Raw genomic sequence first — 24,442 nt, 5'->3', positions numbered from 1 at the left:
CAGTCTAGCCATGACTATGCATATGTAGGGTCCTCGTAGAAAATGTATTTGCTTGTTTGCTAGAACCAGCAGTCGGACTAGGAAGAGCAAGGCATGTTTAAGTCCTGTGTTTCTGCCTTCCTTCTACACACTCATAAAAAATGCTCTTTCCCTTTGAACTACAAGAGGGCAGTTTAGGAAAATAATTGCATGAAAGGAGTCTATTGAGATTGGGCACCCTACTGTGGCTTTTTGTAGGAGACATTTTCAGGCTTGGAAATTCAAAAAAACTGGCGACTATCGACAGAGGTGCTCCCAGAGATTAGAATCTGATTGGTACGTGATGGGCTATGTCGCTTTGGTTCTAGGATTCTATGAAAGTAGTAGCAGCCAGTCCCTTTACCTTCTGGTAGGTCCTCTGCGTCTTCACCCATTTCTTCTAGGAAATAAACTCAGTGTGTTCAGCTATTTAGTACCTATGTTGTACAGCAAGCGGGTTGAGTTCCTCTGGTGCGGCCTCATTGGTATATTTATTTATACAATTTTTCAAGCGAGCTGTTACCGGGTGATGTCCTGGCACTGAAATGATATGCTTTCTCCCCTATGTAGGTCGTTGTTTCCACAGGTCAAAGAGCCATGTTTTGATGTTTTTCCTAAAACTCATCAGATTAGTGCTTTGTTTCAGGGTCACGGGCAGTTTATTCCCGATAGTGGAGGCTCCAGAAATAAAGCTGCGTTCTCCCCATCGAGCTTTCTTAATCTGATCTGTCTTAACTAGCCATTAGTTAGCTGATCTTAGCTGTCTGCCTGGCGTGTACAGTTGAAAATGTTGTTGAAGGAAGGATGGACCAAGTCCATTCACTGCCTTGAACACCATACATAGTGATTTGAACATAATACGTTTCCGTATTGGGAGCCAATGCAATTTCCTCAATTCCTGAGCAACCGGTGCAAATTTGGGTAGGCCAGTGATTAGTCGAGCAGCAGCATTTTTCAGCATCTGCAGTTTGTTGAGAATCCCTTGCTGGGCTTGCAGGAAAAGGCTGTTGCAATAATCAAGGCGGGACAGCACAAGTGATGTTACCACCGTTTTCCTGCTACTGTTAGAAAGAAAAGGGAGAATTTTCCTAATAGTTTTCATGATCCAGTGAATGGAGGATGTTAGAGCATTAACCTGTGGTTTAAAAGATAGTTGCTTATCAATAAGCACACCCAGGTTTTTTACTGTCGTTGCTGGAATGGGTGGAGCTCCCATATCTTGGGGCCACCAATTGGGAGTCCAGAGATTAAATTCATTGCCAAAAAGAAGAACCTCAGTTTTTGAGGAATTCAGCTTGAGGCAATTGCTATTCATCCATGAACTCACTGCAATCATGCAGTCCTGGAACCTTGCCACTGTTCCTTCTTCTCGCCCCGGGAGCAGAGATACCACAGTTTGTGTTTCATCTGCGTAAGATGTTATTTCAAATCCAAATGAACGAATCACCGGGGCGAGAGAGGAGACATAAATATTAAATAGTGTGGGGCTCAGGGAAGAACCCTGAGGGACCCCTCCTGGGAGTTTGAATGGTCTAGATTCGAAATCTCCCAGGGCCACCACCTGAACCCTGTCGGTTAGGAAGGACTTCAGCATGCTCAGGGCTGTCCCTCGAATTCCGCAGCCTTCTAGACGGTCCACCAAAATGTTATGATGGACCGTGTCGAAGGCCGCGGAGAGGTCAAGGAGCACCAGGACTGCCCGTCCTCCTGCGTCCATCGCCTTCCTAATCTCTTCCGTGGATTTAATTAGGGCAGTCTCGGTGCTGTGGCCCTCCCTAAACCCGTGTTGAGCTAAGTCCAAGCCTTGAGAGGACCTGAGAAAGTCACATAGCTGAGCATTCATGACTTTCTCAATGAGTTTGGCCCAAAGTGGAAGCCCGGCTATGGGCCGGTAGCTGTTGGGATCTGAGATGTCAAGAGTAGGTTTTTTGAGCAAAGGAGCAATTGATACTCGTTTCCAGCATGTTGGGTATTCTCCAAATTCGAACATCGAATTAAATAGCTCAGTTAACATGTATGATATGGGAGTAGCTGCCAGTTGTGCCACTGAGGCTGGGCAGGGATCTTAAGGCAAGCCTGATTTTGTTCCTAAGAGCAACTTTTTTTATCTCTTCCGCTTTCACCGGACGAAACTCCAAGAGTTCCGCCTCGTGTGGGTTCACCAGTGTGGTCCTATGTGTTCCTTCAAGAAGAGACAACCCCACTTGATGTTCTAAGGCTGAGAAAATCAGCTCCACTTTGCTTAAAAAGAACTTGGCGAGAGTCTCGCAGAGTTCCAAACTTGGGGGAATAATGACTGATTTGGGAGTGATCAGACTGGTCACTGTCTCAAAGAGTTCTCTAGTGGAGTTTTTTGCTCCCTCAATTCTAGCAGAGAAGTACGTGCTTTTAGCCTTCTTAATCCTTTCTTTGTATATCTTTTGACTGGCTTTAAGTTTAGTTTTATCTGCCTGCAGATACTCTGGGCGCCATGTGCGCTCCAGTTTTTTACAAATCACCTTGTGGTCTCGTAACTCCTGGGAGAACCAGGGAGCAGATGGTACTGTACGCGGAGGGCGGCAGAGTTTAGGCTGTGCTAAAATAGTACATGCTTGATCTATCCAGTTTGAGTACTTTTCAGCAGCTTCATTTACATCTATGGGTGGTATAAATATGGAGGATGAAAGATGATACTCCAATACCCTGCCATCCAATTTTTTCCATGGTCTATATAGCTTGGCAGGCTTCCTGTCCTGTCTAGCTCTAACTAGCTGGGGCAATTGAATTTTAAAAAGGACCACTGAGTAATCTGACCAGACCATGGGCTCCGAGTAACTAAAGTGTAGGTCTGGATTATTTGTGAAAATACCATCTAAAGTGTGCCCCATTAAATGTGTAGCTCCACTTACCACCTGATTCAGTCCTGCCGCATGCATACATCGACCAGAGCTAACGTGTCTGGGTCTGAGTCTCCTTCTAAGTGAAAATTAAAATCTTCTAAAACTGTGAAGGACTTGGCACAAAGGGCTTCTTCTAGAAAAGTGCCCACCGTGTCGAGGAATTGAGATCTGGATCCGGGTGGTCTATATAAAAGGCAGCCCTGAAAGGTATAATGATTGGATATGGAAAGCTTAAATCCCAGTGCCTCATGGGTCTGTGAGGACACCGTCTGAAATGATCCCTGGATCGAGGCATGATAAATAATAGCAATCCCACCCCCTCTTTTACCGGTTCTATCCAGAACACGGCTACAGTAACCTGCAGGTGTAGCAATGACTAGATCCGGTCCTGAAGCCGCATCTGTCCAGGTCTCAGTGATTAATGCAATTTTAGCATTTTTTTCATCCTCCCTATCCTCACTCAAATGGTGGGACCTGTTTAGACCTTTGATTAGAGTCCAAAGAGTAGCAGGTAGACGAGAGCAACATGCTGGACAGACCTTAGGTTTAGCAAGCATCTCTTTGTCAGGTATTATGCATATGCAGTCATCCTCCACCCTTCCTTTAAGGCTCAAAAGCAGGTCACGGCTATAAACTCTCCTGTATTGATGATTTAAATTAAAATAACCAGGGGTCCTGGCGCATGGCGCTGTACTGTCGCTGACGGGCGCTGACGGGCTTGCCGTTGGCGCGCCGCTGGCGCGCCCGCTGCACCCGCCAGCTGCACATTCAGGAAGACGTCATCTTTTTATCCGGTGTGGAGGAGGGCGTGAAGCGTCCTACTACTGGACCGCTACCCTATTCCTCCCCCCAAGATGGCGTCCCCCCTCCTAGCCTACCGGTGTCAGCACCTGAATCGGCTGAACCGGTCAAGGAATGGCTACGAGGGGCCTCGGAACGACGTGATTCTCGCACCGAGGGGTCAGTGATGCTAGCTGGTAAAAATGAACAGGTTAAAATATTTATCGTTTTTAAAAACAGATTTCAGCAATCAATTGATAAATGCCCGTGGGCGACAGGGATAGCTTAGAAGGTCCCCGGCTTCCGCCTCAGGGGTGAAAACAATCAATTCTGAGCCCTGGTGGTAAAATGCTCCTTAAGTAACCTGGGAGGGCGGGAAGCGTCCTACTACTGGATCGCTACCCTATTCCTCCCCCCAAGATGGCGTCCCCCTCCTAGCCTACCGGCGTCAGCACCTGAATCGGCTGAACCGGTCAAGGAATGGCTACGAGGGGCCTCGGAACAACGTGATTCTCGCACCGAGGGGTCAGTGATGCTAGCTGGTAAAAATGAACAGGTTAAAATATTTATAGTTTTTAAAAACAGATTTCAGCAATCAATTGATAAATGCCCGTGGGCGACAGGGATAGCTTAGAAGGCCCCCGGCTTCCGCCTCAGGGGTGAAAACAATCAAGACTTTAGCTTGTGGTTTGCATTGGTCTTCTTGCAGCAAGCCCAGATCCAAGGTAACAGTATCAATTTGTAGTCCTAGTGATGCTCTGTTGTCACTGATAACCAATCTCTGGGAGGTCTAGCGTATCTGGGTTCTCTGCAGTGGAGCCTGTATGCTGGGATGATAGATTGGGGTCTCCAGGAGACCCCTTTAAAGCCATGATGCCCTTCATTGCACCTCTGGCGGGGCTGTGGCACTCATTGCACTTTTTTCCATAATGGGTGGTCTCTTGAGCAACACGAGAAACCTTGCGAAGTTCCTTGCTGTCTAGGGCCATCTGGGTAGCAGTGCTGCACTCAACAGTGGTTCAGAGAGTTTAACCAGTATCAAATTTGTGTGGTTGGGCCTGCCAACACACCACGAGCATCCTGACCTCCAGGCCCACGCAGAGTGATTATATGTAAATACTTGTAGTAATGTAGGCATGATTGGTGGATTAACTGGTGGAGTCCCATTAGAATTTGTTCTTGAATTGCTACGGTAACCTAAGATTGATTTGTTCAGACCCCATGCTTTATTGTAATGACCGCTGGCTCTAGAAGAAGAAACTCAGCCTGATTTAAACAGTAACCCCTGGCTGGAACGCAGTCGCCTCCCGGAGGACCGGGCAGCAGAGTTCCCCCGCTGCAGTCTACAAGGCTTGGTTGCAATCTCTGGGGTTTTTGTGGCCAGCCCTGGTAGGTGTTGGATTCCCGCTCCACTGTCACCCTGGCCTTGCTCATGGTCTCAGCCAATGCGTACCCATAGTATTTCTCTGAAGCTGTGCTATAATCTGGGAGGGAGTTTTTTTTTCAATTGGATGGGGTTTGCCGAACCAACACAATAGCAGCCTCTCTAGTTCTCATCCACCATGCCCCCCCACCCACTTTTGACCTCACGTTATAAAGTTATACCAAGACTGCCTGGCTGACATTCCTTAATGTAATCTATCGGTGGTGGGAGAGCGGTCGAATCCTCATTTGAGAAATGGTTGAAGAAGTGAAATAATCCTTGCAAACTAAAAAAGGCTTCAGTTCTTTTCTTCCTTCAGATGGGTGAGATATATTTTTCTCCCATTGCCTGCTCCTCACATAAATGTTCTTGGGAACAGAGGTAATCACAAAATAGCTGAGAACTGCACCATTACTGTTATGAACATCCTTAAAATGCCATGCCACAGGTTAACTGTGCTCTTTGTTTTTTATGGCCCTGACATGCTGTGGCTGGCATTTTCTGATGCACCTTCAAGATTGTACTCCCTACATCCATTTTGGGGCATGTGCACTTCACACCCTGCTCACTTTTACAGTGAAAATCACTGCAAATCTTGAATTTCTTGTTAGTTAGAGGCGACAAACCTTCCTTCGTATTTACACCTTAAAGATAGGCTTTGCATTTGTGGCACTGTTTAAAACTTGGATTAACTACTCAGCCTTCAGAAGTTGACATCTTTGGGCTGCTGACCACCATTTCCTTACCTTCTGGAAAGTCATCAAGGGTGTATTGAGCAGGGTTTGTTCTATGATTGGATCACTTTTTATGAGGTGACAATGCTGGGTAAAAATCTTCTATGAATGACAGGGGAAACCCATTAAACCAAACGGTACCTGGGTAAAGAAGACTAAATTAATATGAAATTGGTACCTTGGTTCTCGGTATATATTCTGAATTGAAATAATAAGGAATAAAGCAAAAGTATTCCCTATTTAGTATTTATATTACTATGACCACACTTTATCTATTTTTACCTTTTACAATCTCCTGTCTCGTCATGAACCACAACCACGCCTTAGAATATTACTGAATGATTTTTTATTTTATCAAATAAAGAGATTTTTAAATATTTCTTGTCTTCAATTCAAACACATTTGTATATACAAGTAGTTTTTACATATATACAATAGAAGCCCTTCATTTCCAAACTAGGATGTCACAATGAAAAAGTAAACCGGACATTCCTATCGAGATCAAACAGACTAATGTGAGGAAAACAAATAGGTCAAAATTATTTAAACCCAATGTTTTTTCAGTCCCTCAACAAATTATTTAAATTAATCAAAAGTGTTTTTATATATCTGCTGTCTCTTTACAGTCGACGCGTTTCAGCCAATCAATTCTGGCCTCTTCAGGACTAGGGCTATTCGAAATCCATCTGTACAAATAAGAATGGGAACAGACATCACTTATAGATCCCATAGTCTAATAACATAGGTACCTATCTACATATCTACATATCAACATTAGATTGAGCATAATTTTTCTGGATATTACTCCTGTGAGCAGACTGACCATTGTGACACACAATTAATTGATTAAATAAACAAGGGCATGATTTTATAACCCTGGTGACCAGTTTACACCTTCCTAATATGCTGTACTCCAATAGTTTCTGAGGTTCTATATCTTGTTTTATTTTAAACAAAATTATATTATACAAAAATATCCTAGTGTAGGTTATTGCAAGGGCATAATAATTACCGGGTTATAGAGTCATCTGGGGTTGGGAGTCATTTTCAAGTTGTATCATGAGCTCTCTCTTTCACTGAGCTCGGTATATATCCAGTTAATGGAGTTAGTTAGTGCGCTGCCGGTGCTTGGGTGAAATATATCTCCCTTTTACGGCATCTGGATAAAGAAGGCATGGAAAACACCTCTGTCAGTACGTTATATCAGTGGCCCGGTTTTCCTGACACGCGCTCAAGGCAAACGGGGAACCAACTTACTTAGCTGTCACGCAAAACGCCTCTTCGTTTTACTCGCTCGCGTTTGTAAACGAAAGCCGGCCAAGCTTGTTGCTCTCTTCCCGGGGTCTGGAAAATACAACATACCCCGCATCTTCCTCACTCTTGGTATTCAGTGCAGTACCCTGTGATCATTCTTAACTTTTGTTCAGTCTGTTTATGCTGAGCCCTCCTAGAGAACAGAAGAGCTTCATTCTCCTGTCTCCCCTGTACCTGGTTGCTGTAGCTACCTTCTGCTAAGAATCTATTTTTTTTACCTCTTCCAGCTCCTCCACCAGTAGTTGCCCATCATTACAATTTCGCCTTATTTGCAGATTCTCAGCATAGAGGATGCTAAATTTTAACTTGTTGGGGTGCAAACTGTGAGCATATAATATGGAGTTCCCAGCAGTGGGTTTCCTATAGAATCCTGCCTTCTTTTACATAGACTGTTAAATCTAGAAAGAAATTAAGACTATGAAATTTAGAAAGAAAATCTGCTTTTTAATGTGCATTATCATTCAGTTTGGCAATGTAAAGCCTCAAAGAGGCTTCTGTCCTCCAGATGACGAATAAGTTGTTAATAAAGCCTGTTCAAGGGACCACATTTTCTGACCACTTAACTGCATACAGTTGTGCGAGCACCTGCTCCTCTCAGCAGCCCATATGTAAATTGTCATGGCTGGGGGCTAAGCAGATGCCCATAGCTGTTATGCTCACCTGCCTGTAGATCACATTGTCAAACAGGAAGAAATTCTTATGCAGGCACCAATGTATCATAGCTAATAACATTTTTGTGTATTGGTATTAGGATACAGCAGGGATGTGGAATTACTATAGCTCGATGCTCAGAACATATTGTTTGGGGTCAAGGGCAACGTGTTTTCATGTGTATTTTGTCATTGGAAGAAGTAGGCTCAACCACCTTCAGCACAAACCCTTTGACTGCCAGTTTAAAGTACCATATTATGGATCCCGGAACCGCAGTGTCTGCAGTTGAGGTAATATTTGTGTCCGTGTGTTAATGCTGTTCAAACTTTTATTGATGGTTCATTATCACAAAGCCTGTATTACTAACTAGTAAATTATATATAAATGCATATATATGCATATATAAACCTCCAACATCAAGACAAGTGACAACAAAATACTACTCTGCCATCTCCTCTATCATCCGCCAGGCAACACCGCCGCATTCAGTGAACACTTGTCCGACCTGATTGCACAATGCTCACTCCAAGACTCTAACAACCTAATTCTAGGCAACCTCAACCTACACTGGAATGAAGAAAACAACCTGCTAATCCAAACCCTGAACGATCTTCTTCACAACAACAACCTTACCCAACACTACTGTGAGGAAACCTACAACAGAGGGGCTATCCTAGATTCCATCATTGCCCAACGCAACACACTCACAATCCATCACATCCTGCCCGTGGACTGGTCTGACCACCACAACATAATATTCCACATCAATCAACCGATCCTTCACTAACTCCTCAATCAAGACTCCCCTAACTGGAAATCTAACTCAGATACCCCTATCTGACCTGGAGGAAAGGTTAAGGCCCCTCCTCCCCACCTCTGCAGATGATCTCTCCACAACAGAACTCACCTCTCACCACAACACAACTATGACTTATATCCCGGACCAACTTGCCCCCTTGAAACTAAAAAAGATCAGAAACACTCCATCCAGATCCTGGTTCAACACAGACATAAACTCCGAAAGAAGACTTCTAAGAGCCACAGAAAGATGCTGGCGGAACAACCCCTGCACAATCCTCCACGATCAACTCAAATCAGTACGCCAGAACTACAATAATCACATCAAAAAAGAAAAAACTACTTTTTTCTGCAATGCCCTAGACAACACTAAAAACAGGCCCAGAGAGCTCTTCAACCTCATCAGAAAACAAACTTCCAAGCCCCCCGGCATCCTCAGTTCAGGCTTCCAAGGATTGTGTGCAATCAATTTGCCACCTTCTTCAACAACAAAATCACCAAGATCGAGCTTTCACTGGACAACTACCACAGCACCCTCTTCAAGAGCCCGGCACCAGGAACAAAAGACATCACCCCCAAGCTCCCCCCGAAACCCTGGAAATCCTCCAACCCCATATCAGAAGCGGACATAGTCAATCTGGTCTCCACATCCAAGCCCTCATCCAATGTCCTGAAACCCATTCCTGCCCAACTGGCCAAAAAGCTTAAACTCTCCCTATCCCCGCTCTGGAGCAAGATCATAAACAGCTCTTTGAGAACCGGAGTCATTCCTGATTGCCTTAAGGTCAGACAAGTCTTGCCACTTATGAAAAAGCCAGGTGTGGACACCAACGATCAAAACAACTTCAGACCCATCTCAAATCTCCCTCTCCTTTCCAAAATCCTGGAAAGATGCGTTCTCCGTCAACTAACTCAACACTTGGACAACGTCAACCTTAAGGTTCTACAAGAAAGGGTAGGTGTTGGTGAGGTGGTCTTACACTGGTTTTCCTCCTTCCTCCAAAACAGCACACAAAGAATCAAAATCAAAAACTTCACGTCCGACCTTCACCCCCGTCAGCAGCAGTGTCCCCCAAGGATCAGTGCTGTCCCCACAACTTTTCAACATCTACATGGAACCCCTCACCTCCATACTCAAAAAAAGCCAACATCCCCTTCCACCTATATGCAGATGACACCCAGATGTATCTTGAAACCTCCTCCATCGATGACAATCAAAGACTTAATGACACTCTACTAGAAGTCCAACACTGGCTATCAATGAACCATCTTAAACTCAACAAAGAAAAAACAGAAATCCTCCTCATTTCTAACAAAGAAGAGAACCCCCAAATTTCAGAATGGCTCAAAGCTTTGGAGGCTCTCAATAGAAGTTCCACGCTGGCAGACAAGAATACCGCAAAGAGCGCCTTCCTCAACCTGAAGCTACTCAACAAAATAAAACCCTTCACCTCCCCAAAAGACCTCAAACAAGCTACCCAATCACTGGTGCTATCTAGACTTGACTACGGGAATGCAATCCTCACAGGTACAGCAAAATCCCACTTAGCCCCCCCCCCTCCCAAAACAATGCAACAGCCAGAATGGTCACCGGAGTTAAGAGATATGAACACATCTTGCCGGCACTCAGAGAACTACATGGCTCCCAGTCGAAATGCGTGCCAGCTACAGAACTGCCTGCCTCACTCACAAAGCCCTGCACACAGGGAAACCGAATCAGACAAGGACGGTCAGACAAGGAACCTCAGGAGCTCCAACACGATACTCCTCATCCCTCTTTAAACTCGCAAGCAAAAAAACGCAGCCCGATCCTTCGCCGGCATTGCCGCCAAAATATGGAACTCCATTCCAGTACAGATCAGGACCACGTCCTCCTTCTTAAAATTCAAAAGACAGCTCAAAGACCTCTACCTCAATTGCTCTCCCTCGAACAGATTGCGTGTTGCAAATTTGCACAAACCTGCACATTGCAACACAATCACCTCCCCTGGAACGGTCAGCTGCCACCAAAGCCTGCGCACTGCAACACACCAAAACTGTGACATTAAGACTTCGGCCTCCTCCTCCCCCTCCTCCCTTGCCCATATCTCCCCTCCCTGATGGAGGAGCAACCCTAGTCAACGTTCTCACAAACAGGACATTAGAAAACTTCCTTGCGCAATTGGTGTACTTCTCGTTTGCCCTAAAGCGCTCCGATACCTTCGGGCGGGGCAAGCGCTATATAAAACTATTCAATAATATATATATATATATATATATACTTCATCGCAACTCCTTTGCAGGAAAAAAGTGGGACGCACTCCAGTAGTCCGCATTCAGTTGTTAGTTTGTATTGCCAATTTTCATCTTTGTCAGGCAAAAAAGAGAGCAGATCTACGCGTTTCGATATTGCTGATACCTTGCTATATATATATATATATCCAAACATCCTCCTTTACCAGAAAAGAGTGGAGGCCACATCTGGGGGCAGTATGGAAGCATTTATTTTTACAAGTTCTGACGAATGTATTTTGGCTTTGATTTGCCTTCATCAGCGCCACAAGTGTCTTGGAGGCTTCCATTCAAGCAAGTATTGTCCTGCTGCCTTATGTAGCCACGTGACTAGAGCCCCACCTGTTGCAGATCATGGGTGTAGTCCTGAACTGCAACTCCCAGAGTGCAGCGCTTTGCCCCCAGGTAGGTAATGAAATGGAATGTGAACCCAGTGGTCGGGCGGGAACGCAGGTTAGCGAGGATGGAATGCAACCCGGCTTGCAGTAAAAACGATGTGCCTCCTTGTGCCCCCATACCGCTTCAGCCCCGAAGTTCAAGTCCAATATTTCACGGGGCAGCAGTGTCCGTGCACGCAGCCCAAGGCAAGGATAATATCCCTGCAACCGCTTCCATCATCTCCAAACATCGTGGCGGGCCCAGGCCATACCAATCCCTTTGTGTCATAGAACAGCCGAAGCAAAGCCAGAAAGGGTCCTGGCCCATTTGATGAAGCGGGGGCCTCCTTACTGCGTCTCTGGCACACACGCAGAAAATATCCAAACATCCTCCTTTACAAGAAAAGAGTGGAGGCCACATCTGGTGGCAGTATGGAAGCATTATATATATATATATATATATATATATATATATATATATATATATATATATATATATATATATATATATATATATATATATATATATATACAAAAAAGGAGAGAACTCTGGGTAGTTCTCAAGTTTAGGTGGAAAGCAGCTCCTGTTAGAGCACTCTCAACACCAGCGACACTTTTTCTATCAAAGTTTTTAAGCATAGGATTAGCACAGTGCTATCCACGCCGAGATAGAAAAGGACAAAGTCTTTTGCCATTTATACAGCAAAGTCTTTAAGCATAGGACTAGTACAATGCTGTCCTTGCCGAGCTGTAAATAACTAAAGCCATTGATCACTCCAGGCACAATATTACACAATATTACAGCTTTGAATATATATTAAGCTTGGACTGCACTACTGACAGTGGTTCCAATATAAAAATGTGTGCAAACGTTTTCAAAGTTTAGCAATTTGAGTCTATGTGCAGTGCTCCCAGAATGCTCTCTCATCAGATGCAAATATTTGGAGAAGTTTGAAAGAAAGATTGATGATTCTTTGCTCTCAGAATAAAAAAAACATTTTGCTTAACTACTGTAAACTTTTAGGTACCATTTCTTTACAGCATCATTTATTAATATGTGTTGATGTTGATGAATGCTAGTATTTCCCAAAAATATTCATAATGGAAAATCAGTGTAACCAGTGTCAATAAAATTATGGGAAACATAAATAAACAAGCATTGGCATAGACAGTAGGTCTGAAATTGATGGTCAGTTTTTAGGTTTTGTTTATACGTGTCTTGTTTTAGCATGATTTTTGTACAACCCTATTGGTTTGGGAGCTGCTGAGCCCTCACGATTATAACAAACATTGGCAAAACCAAAAATTATTCTTGAGCACTAGAAGCACACATTGCCACAGTAGTTCCTGGCACTGAACAAAACTACTTTGTGTGCTGATATGCTCCTTATCAAAGAGAAGAATACTGTCACTCGCAGTGAAGCCAGCCAATAGACTGAGAGAATGAGTGGCAGACAGAGTTGTAATAAACTCCAAAGGTCATGGTTAACTCCAGGCCTAATTAGGGGCCCAGTTCTAAAAGAAAGTCTCAGAAGTATACCCATGATATATGTTCGTGCATTAAGTGCTGATTTATGGCTTTCATACATTTGTATGAATCTACAGAAGTAGGCCAACAAATAGTACTCCTAGAAAATATTTGTGAACTGCATTTTAGCATGAGCAAATCTGCATGTGTAGATTTGCTCAAGCGAAAATCTGTTGAAAGTTTGCATGTTCACTTTCCTTGCAAACACTTTTTTCCCAGCCCCGGAGGAAGTTTTCCATCTGCCATTGACAGGTGTAAATTTCCAACCTTGCTCTGTATGGGAAAAGATTAGAGAATAGTTAATTAAATCCTTTAAAACATGCAATTTAGTATGTTTCCACAGATTCAAAAGGGCAATGTAACCCTGGAACTATTGCTTACCACTACCTTCAGCTCTAGTATGTAGATCTTCTGAAACATAGCAGAATAAGGAAATTGCTAGTAGTCAAACCCTGCTATGTATGGTATGAGCCCTGGCATAATCAAAGAGTCTAATGAAATTGCAGCCATAATTTGTCACCGCTTTACATGGCACTGAAGGAACAGCTGGATTTTGTTACAGGACAAGTAGATTTATGAAGCAGCATGACCCATGGACAAGTAGATATTTTATTACATTCCACAACCTTCATACTGGTCTGGCACCTAGAAAGTTTTCAATAGCCTCAAGGCCATTTTGGTGGGAGATGTCACATCCATTGTAAATAACATGCAAGTATCTTCACAGGCCAGCCACATCATAAATTCTTTTTGAAAGGTCCCCTGTATCCTGGATGTATGAAGGTTAATTTTGTACATGCTCCTGCAAGAAAAAATCAATTAACCTTGACGTGTTCTCAAATAGACCCCAATGGCCGATATTACTGGCCTACCCAGTGGGTCACTAATAGTTTGTGAACTTTAGGTATGAGATACAGTATGGTTGTTACTGGAAATTCAACTTTTCAGAACGGATACTCGTCTTGAAATCCATACCCCACTGGAATAGCTCAACAAAATATCCCACCTGTATTTCAACCATATCTACTTTTGTCGTTTTGTAGTAACACAGTGTCATTCCGCTGTCGCATTGCCTCATTTCTGTACATGGCTTTGCAAGTTCTTTAAATCTTGAACCACCAGCTCTTGGCAGTACGAGTACAAAAAAAAATTGCAGTTTAAAAGGCGTTGGCGCACTGCCATACACATCCAGTCCTTGAATATTGATCAGTTCCTCATCAGATATTGTCTCTCCCACTCCCCAAATTTCTATTTCCACTGTTCCAATTCTAGCATCAGTTTGATGTCCAATACATTGAGATTGGTAGCTCATCTATGGGTGTTGCTTGCATTGACTTCTTTGGTTGTTTGTTGCAAAAGTATTTCTGTAGTTTAAACTTCCTGATGAATTTGAATAGATCTATTCTTGTTTGACTGTCATTAAAACTGGCAGGTGCACAAAATGGGATGTATGTTCGGACATCGCACACGTTTTCAACGCGTGCTTTTACCACGCGTCTTACACATCTCAAACACTGTTACACCGGCAGTTTTCTCAACGCACGGCGTTTCAACGCCAATGCCATGTAACCTATTGCGAAGTCTATTACCTCGTACATTGTAAAAGGGCATGCCATGACAATGCTTAATGTATTCTTTATTTACTTGTTAACCCGTTTTATTGTCACTGTATTTGTAAAACAATGTTCACGCGAAACGTTGCGTTGCTGTTTGTTTATTTTTTGAATGGTCACTGTCTTTGTAAAACATTGAATTATGCACTTTCTAAAACATTTAAACAGTGAACGGGCTGCATTTCTAAAGCATTGGCTGTGAATGGGCTGCTTCTCCTGTAGTGTGACGTCGCAGCTGTGTTAACGTTTACGTGATGCTGTGTACATTAATTAGTGTGAGTTTATTCCCTAGCCCGCGTGCCAGGCATGGTGGCAATGCTTACCTAATTGCCAGACTCCTGGGTGGTGGGGTGGGCAGGCTCGGGCCGCCCCATTGGACGAACCTTGTGTCAGCTGTGTTAATAGCTCTGAGCCCCCCAGGGCCCGGCTCAGAGCCGGACTGGGAACCACAACCGGCCCTGGCAAAGTGTTCCGCTGTCTCCCGACCCACCCCTCCCCACTCGGGGGGTTGGAGGTCCCGCCGAGCTCTTTGCCGGGCCGGTTTTCAGCCGATTTTGTTACAGGGCCGATTATGCAGCTATGCTGCAAAAACGGCTCTGTAACAAAAACGGCCCCCAAGGGCCCAAAACCGGCCCACACCCGTGCGGCGCACCGGGGGATTGCCTGGTGCCCACTATGGCCCTGACCCGGCTCGAAGAGTCTCCGGAAGTGTCTGGGGGTGTATCTCAGGGCTCGTGACATGTCGGCTTCCTACCAGAACGCAGAGCTTTTAATAAGCGCCCAAAATATTGTGGCAAAAGTGCTGACTGCCAAAATGATGTGAAGGTAATTATATATCGATAAGTCAAGGTTTACTAAACTTACCTCCACATATAGGAACCTTGACCATATATCACCTAGTTGGGGAGTTAATAATAGTAAATCCATACTTACAATATATACTAACCCTCACAATACTCTGGCAGTCAGTATTTTTGGCACAATATTTCTGAGGCAGGAAGATATTTCTGTCCTCGATACTCTGACATACAAGCCTAGTGTGCAGGACTGCCTTTTGAGATAATGGCTCTGAGTGCGTCTGATTTTATCCATTTGTATTTGTGAGGGCCTGTTTGTGTCCCGAGGGAGCAAGAGAGAGAGGGAGATACAAGTGTGTGTGTGTGTGTGTTTGTGTGTGTGTGTGTGTGTGTGTGTGTGTGTGTGTGTGTGTGTGTGTGTGTGTGTGTGTGTGTGTGTTATCGAGTCCCTATGAGTTTGGGCCATTGTGTCTCTGGTGCGTGTCTGTGTGCACACACGCATCTTTTGCCAATATGTATCCAAATGCTGGTTTGCTTTACCAAAACCAACTGTTATGCATTTCATTGCATTTAAGAAACAGTTCAGCGCATTACCAGAATTCAATGTTCACACCTGTAATCCAGCACGCATATGTGATAAAAGAAACCAGATGTCTTTGCATCTGTCATCTGGCACGTCATCTGTCACAATCCGTCATCGCAGCACGCGCTGTCATTGCTAGCGATGTAAAAGTCAATGCGCAGTGCTTCCACCCATACATCCATCCACCCTTTTATCCATCCATCCTTCATCTATCCACCCGTTTCACCCCTCCATCCATCATTCACCTATGCTCCCTTTTATCCATCCATCCATACATCCATCCTTCATCCATCCATCCTTTCATCCATCCATCCATCATTCATCCATCCACCCGTTTCACCCACCCATCCATCTATCATTCATACACCCACCTTTTCACAGATCCATCTTTCATCCATGCACCCTTTCATCCATCCATATATCTATCCTTCATCCATCCACCCTTTCATCCATACATCCATCCATCCTTCATCCATCCACCCTTTCATCCTTCCTTCCATCCATACAGCCATCCTTCATCCATCCACCCTTTCATCCATCTATCATTCATCCACCCACCCTTTCACACATCCATCCATCCATCATTCATCCATCCCTTTTCTGAGCAAGTTTTAATTCTCTTATAGGGGATCCTCATCAATAGTCATAAACACTGAATATTCCTGCTCGTGTGTGGGGACACCGGAAAAAATATAAAAATTATATATGAAAATCACATATATATATATATATATATACAGCTCTACATATATGTATGTACATATATCATTTTTTCTCATAACAATGCAGCTCCCCATAGGAGGCTAAACAATGGAATTACCTATATAAAGATTATTTGCAAACATATAAAAAACACATGAGGGCAAGTAACACTTGAACTCTGTTTTTTAATGAGCCAAACACTCATATATCATGAAAACTGCAAATAAAGTAGACATTGTTAGCCTACAGGCTGCATTGCAAACCAAAAGCAGGGAAAATTAAAGCATTTTCAACAAAACAGGCACTGTGCCTTTAAGGCAGCCATGACCCATCATGCCTCAGGGTGACAGTTAGGTCAGTTGTTCTTTCCGGCTCCTTCAGTCAGGACCCTGGATTTTCAGCTCCTACCTTTTTTGACTTTGTCAAAAATATCTTTATAATCTTCAAGTTTTTCACTTTCACTTGACGTCTTTTGACTTCAGAGTGTAGGTGCTGCCTTTTTTGTGTTACAGAAAAGATTTATTTTTGTCAAAAATGCCTTCCCTTTTCAACCCTTGCCCTTCCTGTGGCAAGAAGAAGGCCAGGACTGATACACACTCTGATGTCTTTCTGAGACACATTCTTCAGACATCTGTCATCATTGCAAGAACTTGTCAAGGAGAACCCTTAAGGACAGAGAGAGAATTCGTATTTATGGCATCTCTGAAAGAGGTAGGTCTCCTAAAAGGCAGCAGAAGAAGAGAACCCAGTCGACGTCGAGAGAAGTCCCGACCTGTTCTCCGTCAGGATCGGCGTCGAAGCTGCCTACGACGACGAAAACAACATCGAAGACTTTGATGAAGACGCATCATCACTCGAAGGCGAAGACTTCGTCGTCGAAGGTATCGGTTCCTCCGTTGACGTCAACCAGGCGTCATTCAATGTCGAGAGGCAGGTCTCCGTCGCCGCCAGGTGGGAATACGACGTCGAGACAGATCACTCCGTCGTCGCCACGGCGATCAACGTCGAGGCACAGTGCTCCGTCGTCGCACCGGCGAACGACGTCAAGGGACAGGGCTCCGTTGATGCCTCATCACCGACGTTCGACGTCAAAGCAGGTTACTCCGTAGAGTCACAGGTCTCCGACGAGATCAGTTCACCGGTCTTCGGCGTCGAGGCAGCAGCAGCATGGTTCCTCGACGTAGATCCAACATACCTCTACGTCGAGGCAGAAGACGCCTAAGAGAACAACGTCGAGATTGAGAACTCCGACACCAGCCCATCAATGGTCAACGTCGTGAAAGAAATCTGCTGAAACAACGTCGAGGAAGGAGGCGGCATCGGCGTCGGAGAGGCGTTCAAAGTCCAGGGGACGTTCTACAGTACTTTAAAGCCCCCCTTCTAAGAAGAAGAGGTCTTAATCGAGGCAGATGTCTCCGTCAGGATCCCAGGCAGCACATAGACACTCCAGATCTCAGTTTAAGTGCCCTTCCGGAGAGTCCTCTCTTCCAGTGAGCCTATTATCATCGCCTTCAGGCTCTCATGATTCACACTGAGGGTCAACTTCCAGATCCCCGGAGGTGGTGATCTCGTCTTCTGACAGCCCAGTGTCAAGACATTCACCAGCAAGGTCATTGCATGAAGCGGTGAACCCATCTCCTCCGGCACAATCTCCTGAGAGGAGAGAAGGGCAGAAGTCGCCTTCCATCAGGTTGTCACCTAGATGGTACAGACCATTGCATCACTAGGCTACTGAGAAGGACACAACAGCGCGGGAGTATTCCAGTCCCCAACACAGGTCTCCATTGGCTCGTTTGATACAGGCAGCTGATCAGGATCGATCCCCTTCAAGAGCCAGAGAACGGACCCGCACCCCGGTGCGTTCACGCAGACGGAGGTCCAGATCCAGATCAAGGAGCAGGAGGAGAGTGCACAGATCTCCTACTCCTTCCTCGTCTTCTTCTCACAATTCACATAGAGACTATTCTCCAACTCTGACGGACAGTCCACCATCGAGAATCTCTCCAGTGGATGACATCTACACATTTCAAGACATTCTGGGCAGAGGGGCACTTAAGCTGGGTATTCCTATGCCAGCTCACCAAAGCAAGTCTTTCGTGATATTTGAAACCCTGCATCACAAGACAACAGCTAAACCTCTGCTTCCCTTGGTTCCGGGCATCATAGAACCGGTCATGGAAGTCTTCCTCATTTACGGTTAAATCCACTCCAGCAAGGATTCTGAAAAAATATAGTTTGCCAGAGGAGGATCCACTCGTCCTCAGGGCCGACCCTGCACTGGATTCAGTAATAATTGCGGCGGCGAGAAAGACTCATGCCGTTGCATCTTCCTCCACTGTACCTCCAGACAAGGAGATCAAGATACAAGATTTCTGGGGACGGCAGGTGTGTGGAACTTCGGCCTCCTTGCTAAAAATATCCAACGCGGAGGCGCTCCTGGGCCTCTACGATAGATTCCTGTGGGATTCTCTACAATGCTTCACTGAGAAGCTTCCTGAGGAGGATCGCAGGGATTTTGAAGAAATCCTTACGGAGGACAGCCAGGTTTCCAATCAGATCATTAGCGCTGCAGCTGACAGAGATACCCTATCGGCGAATGGATATGCTCATGGGGTATGCGCACGGAGATCATCTTGGCTGCGACTCACAGCGCTCAAACCAGAAGCGCAGTCACGTATCCTCAACCTGCCTTTCTCTGGGTCATCCTTGTTTGGTTCAAACACTGACGAGGAAATGCAACGTATGAAAACGGAACTGGACACACTAAAGGCTGTTGGCCTGGAAAAGAAAAAAGAGTTCCGTAAGAGAATCCGCCCGTACAATCGGCAATCTTCCCAACAGAGGGTTCAAACCCCTCAGTGGCAGAAGAATCAAGATCAACAGGGGCAATAAAGAGGCAGCCGCTCCTCAAGAGGTGCAGGAAATCAGTGTCAAGGCAACAACTCCAATAAGACGCAATCCAAACAATGATTTCTTACTTCCCCCAGTGCCGTTGACCACTCCAGTGGGGGAAAGTACCACAAATCATTTCGAAGAGTGGCGAGTTATCACAAACGATCGCTGGGTGTTAGCTACGCTTCAGAATGGATACTCTCTTTGTTTTCAACATCGACCTCCTTCAATCCCTCCAATGCCAACATCAGGTCACCAGTTAAGAGTCCTGCAAAAAGAAGAGGCCACCCTTCTCAAAAAGTCAGCTATCGAGAGGGTACCAGTATCTCTAAGAGGGAAAGGAGTTTACTCAAGATACTTCCTGGTCAAGAAAAAGGGCCAAAAAGCAGAGTACTGACCCATTCTGGATTTGCGGACACTCAACCTGTACACCAAGAAGGAAAAGTTTCGCATGTTGGCGCTTCATCAAATATATCTACATTTGAGGCAGGGGGATTGGATGTGTTCATTGGATCTACAAGATGCATACTTCCACGTCCCAATCACTCAACGTCACAGACCATTCCTGCGGTTCCGGGTGGGATCCGCTCATTACCAGTTTAAAGTCTTCCCATTCGGGTTGAAGTCAGCCCCCGAGTGTTCATGAAGTGCATAGCGGTGGTGGCAGCCGCCCTGCGCCGCAGGGGCGCCTTCGTGTACCCATACTTGGACGACTGGCTGTTGAAGGGTCCTTCCCCGGACAGTGTAAGGAACCATTTCCTGAGATGCATCGACCTATGTCATCGGCTGGGTCCAAATGTGAATTTCAGCAAGTCAACTTCACAACCGACACAGAAAATACATTTCTTAGGAGCTCAGTTAGACTCCGAAGGAGGAGAGACAGTGTTCCATCATTCAGAAATGCCAACTGGTTCTGCACAACAAGAAGTTGCCGGTGTGACGGATTGCCTCCCTGATAGGGTCAATGGCATCCTGCATCTTCCTGGTCCCCAATGCCAGACTACGGATGCAGCAGGAGCAGGATCTGGAGGACAAGTGGGACCAGCAGTCAGCTCGCTGGGACAACAAAATAACCTCGTCAAACACAGTCCGATAGTCCATACCTTGGTGGATGAAAAGACGAAATATACAAGTCCGAATTCCGTTCCATCAACCTCCGCCTGCCCAGACACTGATCACAGATGCCTCGCTACAAGGTTGGAGGGCACACATGGGACATCTCCAGACACAAGGACTGTGGTCTCCCAAAGAGCGCTCCTACCAAATCAGCATGTTGGAGCTGAGGGCAGTCCATCTAGCCCTCAAAGCTTTCCTACCCTCGATTCAAGCAACATCTGTGTTAGTACAAACTGACAACACCACCACAATGTACCACTTGAACTAACAGGGAGGAACACGTTCATGCACCCTTACCCTGGAGGCACAAAATCTGTGGCATTGGCTCCTGGCTCGGAATCTGTCAGTCACAGCAGTCGATCTGCCAGGGGAGCAGAACGTGAGAGCGGTCGCTTTCGAAGACAGAGAGGACTGGGTTCTCAACGATGAGCTCGTCGAAGACATTGTCCAGTCATGGGGTCGTCCCACCATAGATCTCTCCGCGGACGACGAAAATACCAAATGCCGAAACTTTGCCTTACGGTTCTACCGACCAGGATCGAAAGGGAATGCCCTTTTTTTTCACAACAAATTTTGTTGATTGATCAGGTAAAGGCATATACACAGCTCTCCACAGTCAGGAGATCACTGCCAAATATCAACACATGTCTCAATATTTTGTAAACCCAATCAATAAAAAGAACGACCCCCACTATCTCCCCCCACCTCCCACAGCCACCCAACAACCCCTCTACCCACTCCTTATCCCTCCCTAACCCAGTGCACCTGATCACAGTAAGCCTCCAGTAACTGTTTGTATCATGCCAGGCACCATGCGCCTCCCTAGGCCTGAAGTCCATCGTCTAGATCCGGACCATCGTCGGGTTCTGCTGGAGGCTCCAGAGTTAAATCCCTATAGTCGGCCCACCTTTTCCAAATTTTGTAATGTTTTCGGGGGCATCCTCTGGCCTCAAACACTGGCCACTCTAGCCCCATAAAATAGTCTAGTCCAGCCTTCCATGCGCTCAGTGGGGGGGCTCGCTCATTCTTCCATGCTTGTGCCAAGTCCCGCTTGGCCACAACCAGACCCAGTAACAAAAGGTGATGTTTGTAGATATTCCCTCCCGCGCCCTCCAGTACATGGAGAAGGCCCAAACGATGGGTGCGGGGGAGATCCCATCCCAGTAACTCCGACAGACAGCTCCATACACCATTCCAGAACCTAGTCAGGCCAGCACAAGACCATACAGTATGCAACAGAGTACCCATCTCAGCTCCGCATCGCAGGCACTCCGGGGACACAATCAGGCCCGCCTTCCACAGCCGCTCCCGTGTATAGTAAGCCTTATGCAAATATTTAAATTGGATTCATCGGAGTCGTATCGCGATAGCGGTCCCACGCGGGGACTCCAAGGCCTCCCTCCAATCATCCTCATCCAAGGGTCCGACATCCTTTTCCCAGGTTTCCTTTAATGGAAGTAGGGAAGAGGAACAGTGAGTGACTAGTGTTTGGTAGATACAGGATACCTTCTTATCCCCGAGGCCTCCCATGAAAACTTTCGCTTCCACTGGGCTGAATTCCGGCAGCGACTCCAAACCAACTAGAATAGGCGCGAGCGCGTGACGAAACTGCAGGTACCTGAAAAATTGGGTCTTGGGCATATGGAATTCGTTCCTAAGGTCCTGGAATGATTTGAGAGTTACACCGGTCATAACGTTTCCAAGCGAAGAGATCCCGATAGAATCCCATCCGTCAAACCCCGCTAGCGAGGCCAGTGTGGAGAGTCGCCCGTTATTCCACAACGGGATCTCCGCCGTCAATCTACCCCACCAGCCCATGCGACGCAGTGCTTGTCGCTAAATCGCAAAAACCACTTGTGTGGCACTTTGACAGCCTCCTCCGCAGTCTGGCCGAGTATAAGATTGTGTGCAGCGTATTGTCCCCCTTCAGCGAGCGCTCTAGAGTGTATGCCGGGTCCCCTCCATCTCCGTACCACCATTCATTCAGTACTAACAAATGGGAGGCCTGATAATATGACAGTAAGTCCGACGTAGCAAGACCACCACAATATGTGGATAGGAAGCATGTACGCAGCGCCACCCTGGCGGCACCCCCAGCCCACATGAAGCGGCCTAGGACTGAATTGACCTGCCGAACCACTGAGGTGCGATCTGGTGCGGATGGTTCTGCAGCTGATATAAAAGGCGCGGAAGTGCGACCATTTTAAAGATCGCAGACCTACCATATATGGTAAGAGGCATCCGGGACCATGTTTTAATATCTGTCTGGACCTTCTCCCATACCGGTATCACGTTGCGCTCCCATGAGATCGCCGCGGACTCGGACAGGAACACTCCAAGATGCATCATGCCCCCGGCCGCCACCTGCAGGGCCTACGCCCAAGAGCCCGCACCTGCCCCGTCACCCAGCACCCATAGGGTGGACTTGCGCGGGTTAAGACAGAGGCCCGACTCCTCGCCAAATATGCGCATGATTTACAATACTCGGGGGCCCAATCTATTTAAATCCGTGAGGAAGAAGAGGACGTCGTCCGCATAGAGTGCGATCCTGTCAGTGAGTCCCCCATCCCACACGAAGCCCCGATGCGTACCCAAGAGGCCAGGGGCTCCATGGCCAGTGCAAATAAGTACTGGGACAGCGGGCACCCCTGACTGGTCCCCTGACCGATTGGAAACCTCTCTGAAACCGCTCCGGAGACACGCACGGACGCCGTAATATCAGTATGGAGCAGTTTGATGTACGAGATAAACACCGGGCCTAGATTACGATGAGGCAGGAGGCCAAATAGATAGGTCCAACTCACAGAATCAAATGCCCTATCTATATCCGCCAACAGTAGGGCTGCCCGCTCCCCGGTGGCCCCCATTGCGTCCACAGCCGTTTGCGCCCGTCTAATATTGTGCTGCGTCGCCCTACGCGGCATAAAGTCAGCCTGATCCGGGTGGACCAGATCAGCTACGTAGGGGAGAAGACGGTTCGCAACGCCTTAGCCAGCAGTTTAGCTTCGACATTAAGCAAAGATATAGAACAATACGAGTCATGTCGGTCAGGGGGCCTACCCGGCTTCTGAAAAACCACCACCTCAGCGTGGCGCCAGTCAGCTGGCAGCCGACCCAGCTCCCGTGCTGCCTCCAGTACAGTCCTGTAATGGGACCCCAATTGGAGTTGGAATTTCTTATAGAATTCACACGGGAAGCCGCTCGGCCCGGGTGCCTTCCCCGTGTTGAGCTGCCCCAGCGCGTCCCCCAGCTCCTCCGCCGTAAGAGGGAGGTCTAACGCTGCTCGCGTCTCAACGGAGACTGCCCTCTGGGGCAGGTCGGCAATAAATTTATCGACCGCATCAGCCGGAAGGCAATCCTGCGGCGCATATTGCCCCGCATAATATCGGTCAAAACTAGCTGCCAGTTCAACCGGGTCTGTTATAGCGACACCATCCCCATCCGTGAGTCCAGGCAGGGTAAGTGGCTGCAAAGGGAATGCCCTTTTGATAGACTGGTCAGGAGCATTTGTGTACGCCTTTTCACCCCTTCCGCTGATCCCGAAGGTGGTGAACAAGCTAGCTCATTCGTCCACGAGGATGATTCTCATTGCCCCAGACTGGCCGAGACAGTGGTGTTACCCGGACCTTCTACATCTATCAGAGTGTCCTCACAGGAAGCTGCCGTGCAGGCCCGACCTGCTATCCAAAATGAACGGGAGGATTCATCATCCCAACCTTCCTCACTGAACTTGGCAGCATGGCTCCTGAGGTCCTACAGTACGGCCACCTAGGATTGCCGCACGACTGCATGTCCATTTTGAAAGAATCAAGAAGACCTTCCACGAGGCATTCTTATGCAAGCAAGTGGAAGCGTTTTTACTTGTGGTGTATGCAAAACAATTGTAATCCTATCAAGGGTCAGGAAGAGTTCATTCTCCTTTACCTATTTCTTCTGGCAAAAGCAGGGTTGAGGTTTAATTCCATT

General features: G+C 46.4%; 1 protein-coding gene across 9 annotated transcripts in view; it reads left to right on the top strand.

The window, feature by feature from the left end:
• Positions 1-24,442, top strand: part of LOC147710582 (zinc finger protein 618-like) — a 998,795-nt gene that overhangs the window by 679,040 nt on the left and 295,313 nt on the right. The gene's annotated exons all lie outside the window — the stretch shown is intronic.

The sequence above is a fragment of the Lissotriton vulgaris genome, chromosome 5, assembly GCF_964263255.1.
Source record: "Lissotriton vulgaris chromosome 5, aLisVul1.2, whole genome shotgun sequence".
In the NCBI taxonomy this organism is placed as follows: domain Eukaryota; kingdom Metazoa; phylum Chordata; class Amphibia; order Caudata; family Salamandridae; genus Lissotriton; species Lissotriton vulgaris.
Note: the sequence above shows the minus strand (reverse complement) of the source record. Positions and strands in the feature narration are given on the sequence as shown.